The sequence below is a fragment of the Thamnophis sirtalis genome, unplaced genomic scaffold (genome assembly GCF_051295495.1).
Source record: "Thamnophis sirtalis isolate CommonGarterSnake01/CBP01778 unplaced genomic scaffold, rThaSir2_p1.2 scaffold_13, whole genome shotgun sequence".
In the NCBI taxonomy this organism is placed as follows: domain Eukaryota; kingdom Metazoa; phylum Chordata; class Lepidosauria; order Squamata; family Natricidae; genus Thamnophis; species Thamnophis sirtalis.
This window is the reverse complement of record NW_028261393.1, coordinates 41,305,715-41,318,243: the sequence shown is the minus strand read 5'-3', so window position 1 is coordinate 41,318,243 and position 12,529 is coordinate 41,305,715.

Genomic DNA, 12,529 nt, shown 5'->3' with positions numbered 1-12,529 from the left:
GTATTCCTTTGGCTAATGCCAAAACAGCTGCGAGAAGGCACTCAGTAATAAATATTTCAGTGGAAATGTCACTCTGTTTTCCTACCACTTCTCCACTCACAATCTCTTTTGTCACATTACCAGTTGGTGTGAAAGCCTCTATCTCCTCTCTCAAAAAGTGGAAAGGAACCAATCTTTCTGTGTGAAACAGTTTCTGAATTGCACAAGGCTTGGATTAGAGAGACCACACAGTTGTGGTTTCACACGTTGCACTAGGCTGTAATGTGATATTTTTGCATGGGTGTAGCATCTTGTGTAAGCCCAATCATTATGGCTCACAAATCATGGATTATGCTTTTAATACTATGCAATGTGGCTTATCCAATAAACCTGATTTATTATAAGCTATGGTTTAATGTAGACCACAAAGATGGGCTACCCAGTGTGCTGCATAGCTCAGTGGAGATGAGAACATGAGTTCTCTTTACTCCTACAATCTCATAGCCATTTCTCCTGTCTAATTACTACTTACAAGTTCCAACTAATTTTAATCCTGTAGTGCTTTCTTTCCTGGCATTTGCATACAACATAAGGGAGCCACCAAAGTTTGCAGATGCTGCCAGAATTTTGCAGCCAAGAATATTTTTGGCCACAGCATATCAGATGAGATTTTCTTTAGAGGCCTTCCAACTGGTGTTTTTCCCATCCTGTCCCGCAGACAAAAAATTCTGCTTGCAAAGACCTTGCAACTTGAAAAGAGAAGGATGATCAAAGCTGGAGATGAAAAGACAAAGTGAATCGCTCAAGGCAAGAGACAGAGGGAAGGCTAGGATCCAATCCCCAGGACAACTGCTTGGCCATAGGGCCATTTTGATGTGTCAAAGTCATCTGAGCTCATGTGAATAACAAGGCAGAGCCACCAAAGTGGAAAAAGGGAGTAGACAGCAGGCCGTGTTTCTTCTGCTGGCAAAATCTGTTTGACACTTCTTCAAAATGTAACATGGCTGCAAAATCCCAAATACAAAGAACTAGTTAGAAAGAAGGGGGACCCTGAAGAGGAACACTGGAGAGAATGATAAAAGCAGCAACCTGGCATTGCAACACAAGTCATACCCAAATTGTCTATGTACCATCACATCACACCAAGGGTGAAATCCAGCAGGTTCTGACAGGTTCTAGAGAACTGGCAGTGGAAAATTTGAGTAGTTCAGAGAACCAGCAAATGCCACCTCTGGCTGGCCCCTGAGTGGGGAGGGAATGGAGATTTTGCAGTATCCTTCCCCTGGAATGGGGTGAGAATAGAGATTTTACAGTATCCTTCCCCTGCCATGCCCACTAAGTCATGCCCACCAAACCACACCACGCCCACCAAATCACATCCACAGAACCAGTAGTAAAAAAAATTGAATTTCACCACTGCATCACACCCATGTGTGAAAGAAGTAGAACTCACAATACAATGATAAAAGCAGTAAACTCCTGCAGATGCCAATGTTAGGTCACATAGTGTGGGGGAATGCAGTCTGGATTCCCAGGAGGAAGTGGCTGCTTCTCGGAGGGCAAAGAGACAGCAGAGCTTGGAATGTCTGATAGTCAGGTGAAGGTGGACCTAGCAATTCAGAATATATCCATAGTTAGTGCAGATAATTGCTTTAGTCTGGCAAGATTTCTGTCCGTAAGTGAGTAACAATAAAAGAAGTACTCAGAAGTAACTTCAAGTGTGATTCCTGGTTCGTTGGGTCTGACACATAGGCCTAACTCTATGGAGATACTCCATCATCCAGGTCATGGTTATCCCAAAGGTGCTTTCTCAAGAGGCAACTGGGCTTTCTTTCTTTTTCCTTCATGACGTTTCAATTGGCAACTGGTACAGACATTATAGTTAAAATTCTTCAGTTCAGAACTGAAGAAGCAGCTTGGATGAGAAGTGAAATGTTTTCAAGAAAAAACAAAGGAAGTCCAATAGCCCCTTGAAAAAGCACCTTTGGGACCTGACTGCAATGTCTCCACCAGTTGCCAGTTATATTTAATTCAAAATGCCCAGAAGCATTGTTCTTAATGGCCTCAGGTGCAGAATATCTGCCTACTTCCATATCAAGATAAATTCTCCCTAAGATTTAGAGGAGGCCTTTTAACGTCTCTGATAGGGTGAAGATGGTTCCTATTTTTTCTACTTGCATTTTTACATGCTTTCAAACTGCTAGGTTGGCAGGAGCTGAGGGAAGTAACAGGAGCTCACTCTGTTATGTGTCACTAGGGATTCAAACCACCGAACTGCTGACCTTTCTGATGGATAAGCTCAGTGTCTTAGCCACTGAGCCACCGCATCATTTGGCATTCCATGCGCCTTCGGTGTTCAGTCATGACCATGGTGACTTCTTCGGACAGGGCTGGCTCTTCGGCTTTGAAACGGAGATGAGCATCGCCCCCATATATATGTACGAGGGGAACCTTTTCCTTTTTAATAGGGTGAAAGTTGGTGGTAAGAAGCAGGGGCTAATTGGTGGCTGCTCCAATACAGTCAAATGCCTGATTTATAAAACATGCACAAACCTGCCTTTCTGGATTTCTTTTGGAGATTAATGAAGGCATTTTTACTATGTGGGCTCTTGCTTCCTAAGCATTTCTTTTCAAATATTCAAATGTTCCATCTTTTATCTCTGCCTTTGTATTTCTATTTCTTGGGTCATCTCTCTGACTATTCCATTGAACATATTGGTGCTTTTTTAGCATTGACTTTTTATGCCATAGGCATTTAATCTCCACATACATTAAAAAGAATTGGTACTTAATAATTCAAGTTGTACTTTTTGTCCTCTGTGTCTCTGGGGGTGCCTCACTTTCTCCTATCAAACCCAAACACAGGCTTGTCAACAGCCGGTGGGACAATTCACAGCTGATAAAAGGGCTAAAGATCCTAATCTAGAGGTGCAATTGTGTAATGGATTAATACAATAGATATACTCATAGGAAATCGGCCAGGACCCTGGAAATTCAAAATGTAACAGAATGTGTCTTTTCTATTAATTTTCATCCCTCTGTACAATATCCAGTAAGCCATTTGGAGTGTATAGAAATGGTGGCATATACATTTAAGGATATACATTTAAGGATAGAAGGATGGATAAAAGGATAGATGATGAATAGATGGATGGAGATGGAGATGAAGTTAGAGGCAGAGGTAAATGGAGAAAGAAAGAGGGGGGAAATAGAGAGAGAAATAGAGATAGATTGCAGAATAACAGAGTTGGAAGGGACCTTGGAGGTCTTCTAGTCCAATCCCCTGCTCAAGCAGGAATCCCTATTCCATTTCAGACAAATGGTTGTCCAATCTCTTCTTAGAAGCCTGCAGTGATGGAGCATTCACAACTTCTGGAGGCAAGTTGTTCCACTGATTAATTGTTCTCACTCTCAAGAAATTTCTCCTTAGTTCCAAGTTGCTTCTCTCCTTGATGAGTTTCCACCCATTGCTTCTTGTCCTGCCTTCAGGTGCTTTGGAGAATAGTTTGACTCCCTCTTCTTTGTGGCAGCCCCTTAGATATTGAAATACTTCTATCATGTCTCCCCCTAGTCCTTCTTTTCATTAAACTAGACATACCCAGTTCCTGCAACCTTTCTTCATATGTTTTAACCTCCAGTCCCCTAATCCTCTTTATTGCTCTTCTCTGGACTCTTTCTAGAGCAGGGGTGTCAAACTTGAATTCACTGAGAGTCACATCAAGGTTGACCTTGGGTGGCTGAGTGGGTGTGGCTAGAGTGGGCATGGCCAGCTCTTGCTCCCCCCGGATCTGTTTTCGCTGGCAGAGGGCTGCAGGAGGTCATAGCAGCCAAAAATGGAGCCTGGGAGGACTGTGTGCAGCCCTCCTCAGCTCCGCTTTTGCTGGCAGAGGAACTGTGGGCCATTCCTTCACTGTTTCCAGGGCAGCCCTGTCAGCCAGATCTAAGAACCCCAAGGATCACAGACCACAGGCTTTGAGTTTGACACCCTTTTTCTAGAGTCTCAACATCTTTTTTATATGGTGGCAACCAAAATGGTAAAAAGTCATAAAATGGCCTGGGGTGTTGCAAGAGGGTAAAAAAATAATAATCAAGATGTGGCTTTAAATATATGATTGAACCTCTGCTCCTTTTGGCACACAATACACATTAAAGGGTGAATTTAATCACACAATTGCAGCATCATTGGGGTTCATATATCTTAAACCTTGTGAGATTGGGAAACGTTGCTCTACATCCTTCCCTCACATGGTGAGAGAGGAGAAAACGTTTACAAATCAGCCCCAAATGATTTCTGAATGTGCACAGCATGTTATAAATCCCGAAAATGTTTCAATTAGGTTCAGGATTAATGAAGTGAAGTAATTATAAATAGTTGGTTTTATTTTCTGGGATATCAGGTCAGTACTTTTTTGAGATTTTTGTGGATGTGTCCAAAGTCGATTAAAAAAAACTGCATCTCTTTTCTTTCAATATACACTTTTGACGGGGTTCCCAACTGAATTTTATTATTTTATAGGAAAAGGCTTGAGAACTCATAGTTTTGCAAACAAAACTTTGGGTAATGTAATTCTTTCTTACATCAAGTTCTATTTTAAAATGTACATTTCTCCAATGCAATGCCTGATTTAGAAGGAGGAGGAAGGAGGAGGAGGAGGAGGAGGAGGAGGAGGAGGAGGAGGAGGAGGAGGAGGAGGAGGAGGAGGAGGAGGAGAAAATGAAGATGAAGAAGAAGAAGCTACTGCTGTAATTTTGATGCATGGGTTTCAAAAACTCACATATTTTTAATAAAAGATACGGCCCTTCTAAATAAATGATTATTATTTTTTTGGTTGAAGAGTGTTTAAAACAGGATAAACCCTAGTAGATTTTCATTGCTGGCTGTTGGGTTGTGATAGAATCTGTGTTGTGTCATCTTGCAGGCAGTGACATCTACAGGGGTGTAGGGTTCAAAACAGGCAAGATGGAGATTGCAAAATCACAAACCAATCAATCCCCTGCTTCTCTTGTGCATCTGTTGACACTCCACTCTCATGCAAAGCAACTGTGCTTCGATCAGGTTTCCATGACCACCATCTTGCTTGTCTAGATTCACACACCTTTATGGATCCCATCAGATTGGCAAATCTGCTCCTTCAAAATTCAGTGGAGAGCATCAGTCACTGATCTTTGCAGAATGCAGACAGCCTGGGGTGGGAAATGGTCTCGATCTTCTTTTGGTTAAATTGGTCTAAAAGCAGCTCTCTGAAGCTGATCCTTTTGAAACCTTTTCCCCAAACAAGAAATAGTAGGAATTGGTGTACAGATTCTAGGTGAGAAAGGGTTGGGGATGTTTCCTTCTCTCCTTCTGTCTATCTCTCTCTCTCTCGCTCGCTCACTTTCTGATTTCCTTTCCATCATCTTTCTAAGAATATTTACAAGCCACAATTGTAAGGTCACTGCTCTGCTTTTGACACACTGAAGATTTTAGTTGCTAGGCAACCAAGAAACCTAATTCTTCTAGCTTACAAACATGGAGATAATTGCATCAGTTTTTTTTATAAAAAAAACAACCAGGAAATAAAAACAACTTACGCATTTTTCTAAGTGCACATTCAAGCAAGGATATAAGTAGGCACTGAATTGCATACAAGACAGAGGCTTCGTTCTCTCTCTGATGGTAAACCCAAATTTCACAGGTCAGGTGATTATTTTCCTGAGAGACCTTCAATCATCCTTTTACAGTGTTCTTATTTTGATGCTTGTCGTTCAATTTTAGGTGCCACCTAACTTCCAGGTTTTCGAGTGTTTTTAAGTATATGCTTTACGTATAAAGCTAACTGGTGTGAACTAAACAAGTTTCTTTGGCAGGTTTACTTTTAAAAAAAATCAATTTCTATCCAAATTATGGGTAGTCCTTGATTTAGTTCATTTGTTGACCATTCAAAGCAGTGGTGGGATTCAAATTTTTTTACTACCAATTCTGTGGACATGACATTATGGATGTGGCATGGTTTTGTGGGTGTGGTTTTGTGGGCATGGCTTTGCAGGTGTGGCAGGGGAAGGATACTGCAAAATCCCCATTCCCTCCCCACCCCATTAACCGGTTTTCCAGCTCCATTCTCCTATGCAGGGCAACAAAAGATGATCAGCTGGGAGGCTGGGAGGCAGCAGGGGAGGGCCAGCCTATTTGCCAGTTCTCTGAACTACTCAAGCTACCAGTTCTCCAGTTCTCTGTCAGAACTGGCTGAATACCACCTCTGATTCAAAGTTACAACAACATTGAAAGATTTGACTTATGACCATCTTCACAGTTATGATGTGTGCAGCATATCAAGTTTGCAGCAGTTAAATAAAAAGGGATGGAGACATATTCCAAATCTTAGTGATCCCTACAAAAATTTCCATTGCAAACTTTGGATTGAGGAGAAATAGAAGAGAAGCAGCAGGCAGCTGAAGAGCCAACCATCTCAAGGTTGTCTATCTGTTCAGGTATTATGTTAACAGTTATGTTCAACCTACATTGCAAGCTACACATGCAATGACTTCTCTGTTGGCCATATGGGAGAAGACATTCTTGCATATTGCCATTATTATTATTATTATTATTATTATTATACAATTGTATCACAGCGGCCAGTTGTTTCGTCGGATTTGGCATTGGTTACTAGTCGGGCCCCACCCAGGGGCCTAGGACGTCCTAACGTATTTTCGTAATATGCGTGCAGATCCAAGCAGTGCAGCTTTTTGCATTTGACTGATGGTGATTTTGTCAATTTTTAACTGTTTTAAATATAATTCCAGTGCTTTTGGAATAGCACCCAGTGTGCCAATTACCACTGGAATTACCACTGCTGGTTTGTGCCATAGTCGTTGAATTTCGATTTTTAAGTCCTGGTATCTTGCGATTTTTTCATGTTCCTTCTCGGCGACCCTGCTATCACCTGGTATTGCGATGTCTATGATTGTGACCTTATTTTTCTCAACCAGTGTGATGTCTGGTGTATTATGCGCCAGTATTTTGTCGGTTTGTATACGGAAATCCCACAAGATCTTGACCATCTGATTTTCGGTGACTTTTTCAGGCTGATGTTCCCACCAGTTTGTTGCTGTTTTAATATTATAATTTTTGCACAAATTCCAGTGGATCATTTGTGCTACTGAATTGTGCCGCAATTTATAATCAGTCTGCGCGATTTTTTTACAGCAGCTGATTATTATTAATTAATAATAATTAATTATTATTATTATTGTTGTTGTTGTTGTTGTTGTTGTTGTTGTTGTACAATTGTATCACAGCGGCCAGTTGTTTCGCCGGATTTGGCATTGGTTACTAGTCGGGCCCCACCCAGGGGCCTAGGACGTCGTAACGTATTTTCGTAATATGCGTGCAGATCCAAGCAGTGCGGCTTTTTGCATTTGACTGATGGTGATTTTGTCAATTTTTAACTGTTTTAAATGTAATTCCAGTGCTTTTGGAATAGCACCCAGTGTGCCAATTACCACTGGAATTACCACTGCTGGTTTGTGCCATAGTCGTTGAATTTCGATTTTTAAGTCCTGGTATCTTGCGATTTTTTCATGTTCCTTCTCGGCGACCCTGCTATCACCTGGTATTGCGATGTCTATGATTGTGACCTTATTTTTCTCAACCAGTGTGATGTCTGGTGTATTATGCGCCAGTATTTTGTCGGTTTGTATACGGAAATCCCACAAGATCTTGACCATCTGATTTTCGGTGACTTTTTCAGGCTGATGTTCCCACCAGTTTGTTGCTGTTTTAATATTATAATTTTTGCACAAATTCCAGTGGATCATTTGTGCTACTGAATTGTGCCGCAATTTATAATCAGTCTGCGTGATTTTTTTACAGCAGCTGAGTATGTGATCAACAGTTTCATCAGCTTCTTTGCAAAGTCTGCATTTGGCATCATCAGAGGATTTTTCGATTTTGGCCTTAATGGCATTTGTGCGGATAGCTTGTTCTTGCGCAGCCAGGATTAGTGACTCTGTTTCTTTCTTTAATGTACCTGTTTTTAACCATAACCAAGTTTGTTCCCTGTCCACTTTATCTTTTATTTTTTCCAGAAATTGACCATGCAGTGCTTTGTTCTGCCAACTCTCCATTCTTGATTTTATCACATCTTTTCTGTATTCTTGTTTTGTCTGTTGGGCCTTCAGTAGATTTTTGTTCTTTACTTCGATTAATAGATGTTCTTGACTTTCTTTTAAATAATCAGCCAGTGCATGTTTTTCTTCTTCAACTGTTTGCTTCACTTGTAATAATCCTCTGCCACCTGATTTTCGGGGCAGATATAGTCTATCAGTATCACCACGTGGATGTAAACTGTAGTGCATTGTCATTAGTTTCCTGGTTTTTCGGTCCAAAAGGTCCAAATCAGCTTGTGTCCAGTTAACTATGCCAGCTGTGTATCTTATAACTGGTATTGCCCAGGTATTTATGGCCTTGATTGTATTTCCACCATTTAATTTAGATTTCAAAATTTTCCTAACTCTGTTGGTGTACTCTCGCCTGACAATAGTTTTTACTTCTCCATGCTTGATGTTATCCAACTGCAGAATGCCTAAGTATTTGTAGGCTTCATTTTCTTTGCATTTAATTAGTTGGCCATTGGGCATTTCAATTCCCTCACATGCAGTGATTTTGCCCCTTTTTATGGATACAGTGGTGCATTTTTCCATGCCAAACTGCATTGAAATATCGGTGCTGAATACTCGGACTGTATTTGTCAATGATTGGATTTCTATTTCTGACTTTCCATAGAGTTTCAAATCATCCATATATAGTAAATGCGAAATTTTTTCAGCTTTTTTGGCTGTTTGGTAGCCTAATTTCATTTTTTTTAAGATTACTGATAGTGGGATCATTGCGATGATGAAGAGAAGAGGTGAAAGTGAATCACCCTGGAAAATTCCTCGCTTGATATTAACCATTCCGTAGCTCTCATTCCCTATTGCCAACTCAGTTCTCCATTGTTTCATTGCCTTTTCAGTAAAGGATGTAATATTTTTGCTAATGCCAGTTGTTTCTAAGCATTTTATGATCCAACTATGTGGCAGTGAGTCAAATGCCTTTTTGTAATCAATCCAGACCATATTCAAGTTCGTTTTTCTGTTCTTACAATTTTCATTATTATTATTATTATTATTATTATTATTATTATTATTATTATTATTATTATTATTATTATTATACAATTGTATCACAGCGGCCAGTTGTTTCGCCGGATTTGGCATTGGTTACTAGTCGGGCCCCACCCAGGGGCCTAGGACGTCGTAACATATTTTCGTAATATGCGTGCAGATCCAAGCAGTGCGGCTTTTTGCATTTGACTGATGGTGATTTTGTCAATTTTTAACTGTTTTAAATGTAATTCCAGTGCTTTTGGAATAGCACCCAGTGTGCCAATTACCACTGGAATTACCACTGCTGGTTTGTGCCATAGTCGTTGAATTTCGATTTTTAAGTCCTGGTATCTTGCGATTTTTTCATGTTCCTTCTCGGCGACCCTGCTATCACCTGGTATTGCGATGTCTATGATTGTGACCTTATTTTTCTCAACCAGTGTGATGTCTGGTGTATTATGCGCCAGTATTTTGTCGGTTTGTATACGGAAATCCCACAAGATCTTGACCATCTGATTTTCTGTGACTTTTTCAGGCTGATGTTCCCACCAGTTTGTTGCTGTTTTAATATTATAATTTTTGCACAAATTCCAATGGATCATTTGTGCTACTGAATTGTGCCGCAATTTATAATCAGTCTGCGCGATTTTTTTACAGCAGCTGAGAATGTGATCAACAGTTTCGTCAGCTTCTTTGCAAAGTCTGCATTTGGCATCATCAGAGGATTTTTCGATTTTGGCCTTAATGGCATTTGTGCGGATAGCTTGTTCTTGCGCAGCCAGGATTAGTGACTCTGTTTCTTTCTTTAATGTACCTGTTTTTAACCATAACCAAGTTTGTTCCCTGTCCACTTTATCTTTTATTTTTTCCAGAAATTGACCATGCAGTGCTTTGTTCTGCCAACTCTCCATTCTTGATTTTATCACATCTTTTCTGTATTCTTGTTTTGTCTGTTGGGCCTTCAGTAGATTTTTGTTCTTTACTTCGATTAATAGATGTTCTTGACTTTCTTTTAAATAATCAGCCAGTGCATGTTTTTCTTCTTCAACTGTTTGCTTCACTTGTAATAATCCTCTGCCACCTGATTTTCGGGGCAGATATAGTCTATCAGTATCACCACGTGGATGTAAACTGTAGTGCATTGTCATTAGTTTCCTGGTTTTTCGGTCCAAAAGGTCCAAATCAGTTTGTGTCCAGTTAACTATGCCAGCTGTGTATCTTATAACTGGTATTGCCCAGGTATTTATGGCCTTGATTGTATTTCCACCATTCAATTTAGATTTCAAAATTTTCCTAACTCTGTTGGTGTACTCTCGTCTGACAATAGTTTTTACTTCTCCATGCTTGATGTTATCCAACTGCAGAATGCCTAAGTATTTGTAGGCTTCATTTTCTTTGCATTTAATTAGTTGGCCATTGGGCATTTCAATTCCCTCAGATGCAGTGATTTTGCCCCTTTTTATGGATACAGTGGCGCATTTTTCCATGCCAAACTGCATTGAAATATCGGTGCTGAATACTCGGACTGTATTTGTCAATGATTGGATTTCTATTTCTGACTTTCCATAGAGTTTCAAATCATCCATATATAGTAAATGCGAAATTTTTTCAGCTTTTTTGGCTGTTTGGTAGCCTAATTTCATTTTTTTTAAGATTACTGATAGTGGGATCATTGCAATGATGAAGAGAAGAGGTGAAAGTGAATCACCCTGGAAAATTCCTCGCTTGATATTAACCATTCCGTAGCTCTCATTCCCTACTGCCAACTCAGTTCTCCATTGTTTCATTGCCTTTTCAGTAAAGGATGTAATATTTTTGCTAATGCCAGTTGTTTCTAAGCATTTTATGATCCAACTATGTGGCAGTGAGTCAAATGCCTTTTTGTAATCAATCCAGACCATATTCAAGTTCGTTTTTCTGTTCTTACAATTTTCTAATATCATTTTATCAATTAGAAGCTGATCTTTTGTGCCCCTGCTCCTTCTTTTGTTGCCTTTTTGCTCTACTGGCAAGATGTTATTTGTTTCCAAATAATCCATAATGTTATCTGCAATAATGCCTGTGAGTAATTTGAAGGTTGTTGGCAAGCATGTTATTGGTCTGTAGTTTTCAGGTGTTGTTCCTTTAGTTGGATCTTTCTGAATCAAGTATGTTTTTCCAGTTGTCAACCATTCATCAATTTGGCCCTTTTGTAAAATTTCATTCAGTTGCCTGGCCAATATTGCATGTAAACTGGTCAGATATTTGAGCCAGAAACCATGTAATTGGTCCTTTCCAGGTGATGTCCAATTCTTTACCTTTTTAACTCGATTTTTGACCATCTCAGTTGTTATTTCTAATACTTGCATTTGTTTGTTGCCAATGCTTTTCTCAAAGTCATGTATCCACTTTGCTTCCTTGTTGTAGTCCTTTGCATTTTCCCACAATTCTTTCCAGAATTCAACTGTGGCCTGTTTTTCTGGTTTTTCACTTTTGGTGTCACCATTTACATTAAGACTTTGATAAAAACGCCGTTGGTCTGATCGAAATTGCTGATTTTGTTTATATTGGATGATTCGTGCCTCATATCTTTCAATTTTTGTAGCTGTTGCTGTTATCTGCTGTTTTACAATCTCTACAGCTTCATTGATGTTTCTTGTATCCAATCTATATCTCCTGATTAGCCGATCTATGATTTTGTTGTTTTTAAGCCGTTGCTCATGCATGTTCTTTAAGTTACTAGCATCTGCCCTTAATTTTTTTATTTTTTGTTCTAAACGGATTTTCCACTTTGGCTTTGATGCTTTTTCTGTTGTATGACTAGGTACTTTAATTTTAATGCCTAGTTCATTAGTGACTATTACAGCTGCGCTGTACATTAACTGGTTTGTTTCCAAGATGGATCCCGGTTCAATTGTTGAAAACACTGCATTAACCATTTTCATGATAGGGGCCAAAATTTTCTTCGGCACAGTTTTTAGTGATGGTAAACGTTGCCTTTCCTCATTAAGCAGAAAATGCTCCATGATCTTATCCTTCAATTCTTTTTGTTTTTGAGTTAGTTCATCAGTTGGTTCAGTGATAACTGGTTCTAGTGGTGGTGATGTTATTTCCTCCCCGAGAGCTTCTTCTGGGAGTTCTACTATAATGTCTTTAGTTGTGTCTTGAATATCAGTTATTTCCGCTTGTGATATTGTTTTTGGGGTTTTGCAATTTGCCTGAATTTCCTCATGTTCAACTTCACTAAACACTTTATTCCGTATAATAAATCGCCTTTGATCTGCTAGTCGTTGTTCACCAACATTTGAATCTGGATATTGTTGTTTCCATAATTCATACATTCGCTTTAAATAGCCTCTTTTTTCTGGCTCTGAGTTGTAGTAACAGGCCATTATGGCACGGTTTTCATCTGCACTATATTTTTGTCGTTTTGTTGGCTGGTCCACTT